Raw genomic sequence first — 7,503 nt, forward strand, 5'->3', positions numbered from 1 at the left:
ATATATATATATTATTTTTATTTTTTATTTTTTTGGCTCAGTTGACACTTTTAAAATAAACGAGATGTGGAGTGGCTTTTTGATGCTAACATTGGCCCAAACTTTACAGAGTTCTCTATTGATAATGGACTAAATTTTTGTGATTCAGTCATGGAGGAGGGACGATACCCGCCTTAGTAAACTTCACAGCTTTAAACTCTGATATTATAGAAGAGGTAACAGTTTATAAATATTTGGGACTTTGGATTGATGCTCTGTCCTTTTAACATCATGTTAATGTTTTACAATCTAAGGTTGAAGCCAGAGTTTGTTATCTAGATAGAAATAAATCTTCATTGGTTGCAAAACACACCATTGATGAAAAAAAATAAATAAAAAAAACCACATTCTATCTCTGTTGGATTATGGATACATAATTTACAGACATGCTTGTAGGGTGTCCTTCGTTAGCTGGACACAGTTTATCACTCTGCTATTATCTTTGTTACAAATGCTCATGGTCACCTCTACTCTCTCGTTAAATGGCCTCCTCTACATACTCGTAGTGAAATTCATTGGTTTACCCTCATTCATGACGTTGCTGGTTATTCACCTCCATATTTAACTAATCTACTGTAACTAGCACAGTTTTGAAGTACAGTATACTGCAACACCCAATCCTCTCAGTATTTGTGGTGAACAACTCTACAGACCTAGTCTGGCTTTGCCTCTGCGGCTCCATCTGACAGGAATCTGCTTCAAAAAACTAAATCAGACCTCACTTGTTTCAGTTTCTAGTTTTAAAAAATGTTTAAAAGCCATGTTTAAAGATACTTTCAAATGTTTTCATGCCTAGTAATGTTGTCATTTAACTTTGACAACGACATGTTCTTAATGTAATTTGTGTTTCCTTGCTTTTTTATGACTTCTGTATTTCATGATTTTGCCTTTCTTCCCTTCCCTTGACCCTACAAGCACCTGTTAGTGCTGCCAGGCCAGCTCTGTCTCAGTTAGTCTTTACTGACTAACTAAACACTGCTTTCTGTTTGAGTCAGCCTTTAGTGCAGACTTATAAAGTAAAAAAATATAATGAAATTCATAAAACTCATGCACATATTTTGATCAGAATATTAAATTAAAATTAAACCAAAATAATTTCACCAGGTCTAATGTTTGTATTTTACCAGGGGTGCCACCAAGGTGGCAGGGATGGGGCCACCCCTCTAAATTCGGAGGCCACCCCACTGGCACCCCCTGACCAAAAAGTCTTACTGCTGAGTCTCTAGCTTTTGAGTGTTGTACATTTTTTTTTTTTTTCTATAGCTTTTTGAGGTTAGTAGAACTTTGTAGACATAAGAAAGATTGGACCTAAATATAATTATTTGTATCAAAACATTAAATAAAATAAACAAAACAGAGAAATTAAAAGCTTGTCTTGCTGAATATAAATCTCAGGGGGCATAGGCATAATAGTTTATGAATTAAACTGAAAAGAGTAAACAACAAGTTTTGTTGAGTTGAGTGGTGACTGTGCTGTACTCAGGAATATTTACTGTAAAAAAAAAAAACTTAAACAGGGCTTCATTGTTGGAGGATTATCATACTACAGTGCTGCAGAAAAGCTTTATAATAGCCTATATATAGTAAAAAACACAATAAAACTCCACAAATTATCCAATGCTTTGAGTTTTAGTGTGTCACCCCAAGATTATAATTTATTTACTTTTATTTAGACGAGAAATAACCAAAGTCCTTGCTCAATAATCCAGGTACAAAATCCAACAATGTTCAGTCAGGTCATCTGGACAGTTTCTTTTTTGTGCTGAGATGTTTCGTCCGTCATCATACAATGGACTTCTGCAGTCTGAGGAACCACCAAACAAAACTTATCCTCCACCAGTAGCTTACTCCAAAGTGGAAGAAACCAGTTAGCTGGTGCTAAAATGGTCTCTGGGGCACGCCCTCTCCTCCGGGGCCACCCTCTCCCTTGTCAACTCCTTTGACACAGTCATGTCAAAGTGGTTCACGACACCTAAATTCATGCTCAATAATCCAGGTATAAAATCCAACAATGTTCAGTCAGGTAATCTGGACGTTTTTTTTTTCTTCTTTTGAACATCTCAACACAAAAACCCCCCACAAAAAACAAAACAAAAAACATCCAGATGACCTGACTGAACATTGTTGGATTAGACAGGCAATCTTATTGAGATGTGTAATCTTATGGCCCTCATCCGACCACCCCTTCAAAATATCTCTGGAGGTGTCCTTGTGTCTTATAGTATTACAAATGAGTCAAATGACAGAAAAACACAAACTGCAAAAACAAAACAAAAAAGACCCAAAAGATCAACACAAATTTAAAGTTCTGCTTTAATTTTTAGATCACAACATTAATAACCTTAAAATAAGGTCTTTATTTTGTGACTCTAATGTTTGATGGTCACATGAGGACCTTAGCGCAGGTGAGCATGTATAGTTCCAAAGCTGTTTAATACATGAAAATAATACCTAACAAGCAGGTGTAAATAAATAAATAATATCAGGACAAAAGGAGACTTACACAAAATGATCTGAAAGCACTTGAGTGAAACGGAGGAGCTTCTAACTGCTGGAGGTGCTGGTTCCTGAGTAAAGGCAGGTGAGCGGATTACAGATTACTGACAGGTGTGGTAACAAACAGAACAGAGTAATAGAAAGAAAACAAGAGCTGTGATTACTTGATAACATAACCTAATGGCTAAGAATAGAAAACACTGGTGAAAATAGATAAATTACACAGAAACAGAAACTAAAGTTATTCTGAAACAGAACACAGATCATAGCATACTCACCAAGAACCACAAAACTGGGACATGCTGGTCTCAAGATGCAACCAGATCACTATTAAACTGGGAGTATTTACACGTGGCCCTTTTTTCTTTTTCCTCAGCAGACTGTTAAGTGTCCATTAAGTCATGTACCTTGACTGGCGTGCACACATGCAACCCCCATACACTCCCTGCCTACACAAACACACACACACACATCATAGGCCATAATTAGCAGGGTGTCCATGCTTGACTGGTTTTGTGTTGAGCAGTGGAGTGGACAGTGAGAAAGAGGGAGGAGGGTTGTGTTAATGCAGACAGACACGTCACAACGGTGGGTGTCTGTCATGTGGGCCCAGGATGGAGACATTGCTAATTAGGAATTTTTAATATTAAGTGCTGTGTGTGTGTAAATCCATCTGTTTAGTTTCTATGTGAGCTGACAGTTTGAACACAGTGATTACGTCTTCTGTAATCTTCAGTGATTTTAAATGTACTGTGGTTGTTTTTACGTTCAGTATGAGATAACATGATACAATACATGATAACATACATAATACATATGTTATGATATACTTTGCTGTCTACTAGGGCTTTTTTTTTTTTCAGCGGTGCTTCTGTATCTGCCTTCATTAAAAAAACATAACTTAACACACTTTGTGAACAATCAGGTACAAAACAAACACAATCCATCAGTAAGGTATACGTCACAATTAAAGTTGAAAAAAGATAAATAAACGTATGTGTAAAGGCTCAAATAATACATAAACATTAGCTCATTTTGTGTGTTTTAAGATTCAATGAATTATTTTTGTAACAATGAATGCAACTTGTTCTCATGAATCTTTAACTCTATTCAGTGTAATTACTGAAATATATGTTCATTCATCAAATACAAAAAAGCATCAGACTTAGAATGCATGCAGATATGCAGAAAGCTTAGTGACTAAAATAACATTAGTAAGAGTGAAAATGTCTTTCAGGCTATTAAAAAGGAAGTTGATCAGTAAATATTGATAAATCCATAGGTACATCTTGTTTGAGCTTTGAATAATGTATGGAAAGTACTTTTCGCACACAGTATTTTTGTTTCTTAAAACTTGTTTACAAAGAATGATTATTGGAGATGGTTTTGTTGGACACTGTGAAATACTGACAGCCATATAGATGAAAAGTTACAAAGTTCCAAAAAAACTGAATAGTGAAGCTGTACGCTTAATAAATGCAGAACCAAGAAGATATTTTATGCAAAAGAGCAAGCTAAATGTCTTAAATTTTATAGTTTTCATTAAAGAGTTTTGTATGATGCTAGCGTTTATGCATCAGAACAGCTAACATGTTAGAACTGCTATTCAACTCTACAGTAGAGAGAATTCTTGTCGGTGAATAATTGGATAAAGGTAAGTTAAAATTTAGAGTTAAACACTTCATTTTATCTGCACAGCCGAGGGTCAACCCTGCAGCTAAACGTGTGTCTGACTGATCATAGCTGTGCTTCTGTTTGTGAAGGCTAGGCTGCATGAACAGCGCTCCACAAACCAGTGCACGTTTCAAAACACACACATCTATATGCATATGTGCACATCCCTGCACTGCATATATCTTCACCCTTCACCTCCCCTCTTCTTCCTTGTTCCAGCTGAGTAAGAGCAGGCCCGCGTCATTTCACATCAGGGTGCCTGCTGGGGTCAGAGGTCATGTGTAATAGCCCATTGCATCTCAGAGCACAGTAAGTCTACTCCAGAAGCAGACACACTCCACTACCCACCTCCTCACCTCTCAGTCCTTTTATCAAAGCACATACAAAGACGTGTGCATGTGTGCATGTGTGCATGTGTGCGTGTGTGCGTGTGGGCGTGTGTGCGTGTGTGCGTGTGTTAAGTTCGTTCCTTTTCAGTTTCAAGTCACTGAAGCCCAAAGTGAAAAGAGAATTATGACTTGCCTGAAGTCTGACCCGTTGCTGAGACAGATTAAAGTTTGTCCCAACTCAGCATGATTTGTTTTCTTTTAAAACAGATATAATCAAGTTATTGACTCTCAATGAAATATATATTTTGATTTCAGTGGCCTTCGTTCTTGCTTGCTATTTTTGTGTTGGTAGACAAAAATGATCACCTGAACATAAGTGATTAGATATCCATGATAATGTGAGCTGGCCCAAGTTGTTTCAGCAAGGTTATCTGGAGTAAAACCATTAGCAGCTAAAAAAGAAATAAAACACAACAAACACAAAACATAAAACCATAATAATACACATCATCCTTCCTGTCCTCTCAAACCCAATCAGTCAAAGCAGATGGCCGCTCATCCTGAGCCTGGTTCTGCTGGAGGTTTCTTCCTGTAAAGTGGGAGTTTTTCCTTTCCACTGTTGCCTTTGTGCTTGCTCAGAGTAGGAGACTGTGACGAAGTGATGATTCATCGCAATCTGCTGCCTCCTTAGATAGAGAACTTTACTAATTGGCTTTTATATGTGAATGTTTCTGTTCAGTGTCCTGAGACAACTTCTGTTGTAAAAGCACTCCAGTAGTCCTTCGCTACTTCGCGGTTCGTTTATCGTGGATTTGCTCTATCGCAGCTTTTCAAAATGAGACTGGACATGACACACAATTGGCTGATTGATGGATGAGCCGCACCATCGGCATGGAATTTGTATTTAAAATAAATTATTTTAAATTATTTAGCACCTAGAAAAAGCTTCCTCCTCTGCCTCTGTGCAGCCCTTACTGCAGGATAAACTTCCTCCTGCAGCTGATCAGCTGTTCTCGTGCAGAGTGGATAAGTGGGCGTGGCCGAGGGCGATTGCAGGTGGCTGAGAGCACGGAGGCACAGAGAGGGAAATCATGACATTCTGTGCTATTTTAGAGCATTTAGAGTTTAGAAACATTGTCTAGAATATTGCAAGAGTGTGGGAAGAGTTTAAATGCTTTAATATCTATCTATCTATATATATCTATATATCTATATATATACACACACATATATATATATATATATATATATATATATATATATATATATATATATGTATGTATATTGTATATACTAAAATAAACTACTACTTACTACTAGGATGGCTGTGGCTGAACGGTTAGAGCAGTTGTCCTCCAATGCAAGAGTTGGGGGTTCGAATCCACCAGCAGTCACATGCCGAAGTGTCCCTGGGCAAGACACTGAACCCCTCGTTGCCTCCGATGTGTGTCACATCAGTGTATGAATGTAGAGAGGGTGGGCACTGGAGGAGAGGGCATGCCCCAGAGACCATCTTAGCACTAAAATAACTGTTTTTTTTTCCACTTTGGAGTAAGCTGTTGGGGGAGAAGCAGTTTTGTTTGGTGGTTCCTCTGACTGATGAAGCCTTCTGGATGGAGGGTGAAACGTCTCAGCACAAAAAAAAAAAAAAAAAAAAAAAACTGTCCAGATTACCTGAGTGAAAATTGCATGTACTTTGGTGAATTGAACTGTGTCAGGATATGTGCGCTTTTGTGTTGGGTCTTCTTGTGGTTCTTGTTTTTTAGTGGTGGTGGTGGGGGGGGGGGGGGGTGAGTTTGTTTTACTTGTGTTTCCAGCTTCCTTAGTGTTTCTCCCCTCATGTTGCCAGTTCCTGCTCCTCTCAGCTTCACTTGTTCTCAATCACAGTGACCCCAGGTGTTCATCGTTGTGTCTCGTTAGTGTCTCTTTAAATTCAGTGTCATTGTGTTTCCTCGTTGTCTCTGGATTATGCTTCCTCAGCCATCATGCTCTGTGTATCTCAGCATGCTCCTTTAGTCACAACAGTGTTAGGTTTTGTATTTATTTAATAAATATTTTCTTTATTTTTACCCTCGTGTTCTTCATGTCTGTCCGCACCTGGGTTCAACTCTCAACCCAGAAACTGATAGAACTGAATTAAAAAATCAACTAATTTTTTTGCCATTAGTTTATTTTCTTATCAAGAGTCCAATTTGAGTTCTTCTAATTAGTTTAATAACTGACAGGCCTCCCTGATCTGAGCTCATAGATTTTGTTTTTCAGTAAAACAATTCATAAGAATATTTCCACGTGTTCAGGATGTATCCTCCTCTGGTACAATGACTGCTGAAGATAGTAACTAAAGATGGGATTCATGGCTCTTTGAAGGGAGCCAGATGTTGTGAATAGCTCCTTTCAAGGAGTTGTTAAAAAGTTAATGTTTTGAACAGTTATTAACCTTTATTCAACCAGGCAAATCCCACTGAGATCACAGATCTCTTTTGCAAGGGAGGCCTGGGCCTGAAGGCAGACGAACATGCATGTTTTTGGTCTGTGGGAGAAAACCAGAGTACCCAGAGAAAACCCATGCAAGCACGAGAAGAACATGCAAACTCCACACAGAAAGACCCCAAGTCAGACTGGGGATTGAACCCAAGACCTTCTTGCTGTGAGGCAACAGTGCTAACCACTGAGCCATTGTGCTGCCACAGTTAGTCACTTGGTATGGCTATGTTGTCTCTCTGAATGGTCCCCTACAATCACCAACTTCTGCCCTGCTTATCTTTACCTGTCTGTGTAAAACACGAGGAAAGAACAATTCACAACTGTATGTGACTCAGTCAGTTCCCATTGTTAATTTTAAAGTGTTGTTCAAAATATATGGATTATCTGAGCATCACATCTCTAATAGGCACCAGTTCCACACAACCCTGAATAAAAACGCAGGAAAAATTATATATATATATATATATATATATATATATAT

The sequence above is a fragment of the Nematolebias whitei genome, chromosome 1, assembly GCF_014905685.2.
Source record: "Nematolebias whitei isolate Nwh7 chromosome 1, NemWhi1, whole genome shotgun sequence".
NCBI classification, from domain to species: Eukaryota; Metazoa; Chordata; class Actinopteri; order Cyprinodontiformes; family Rivulidae; genus Nematolebias; species Nematolebias whitei.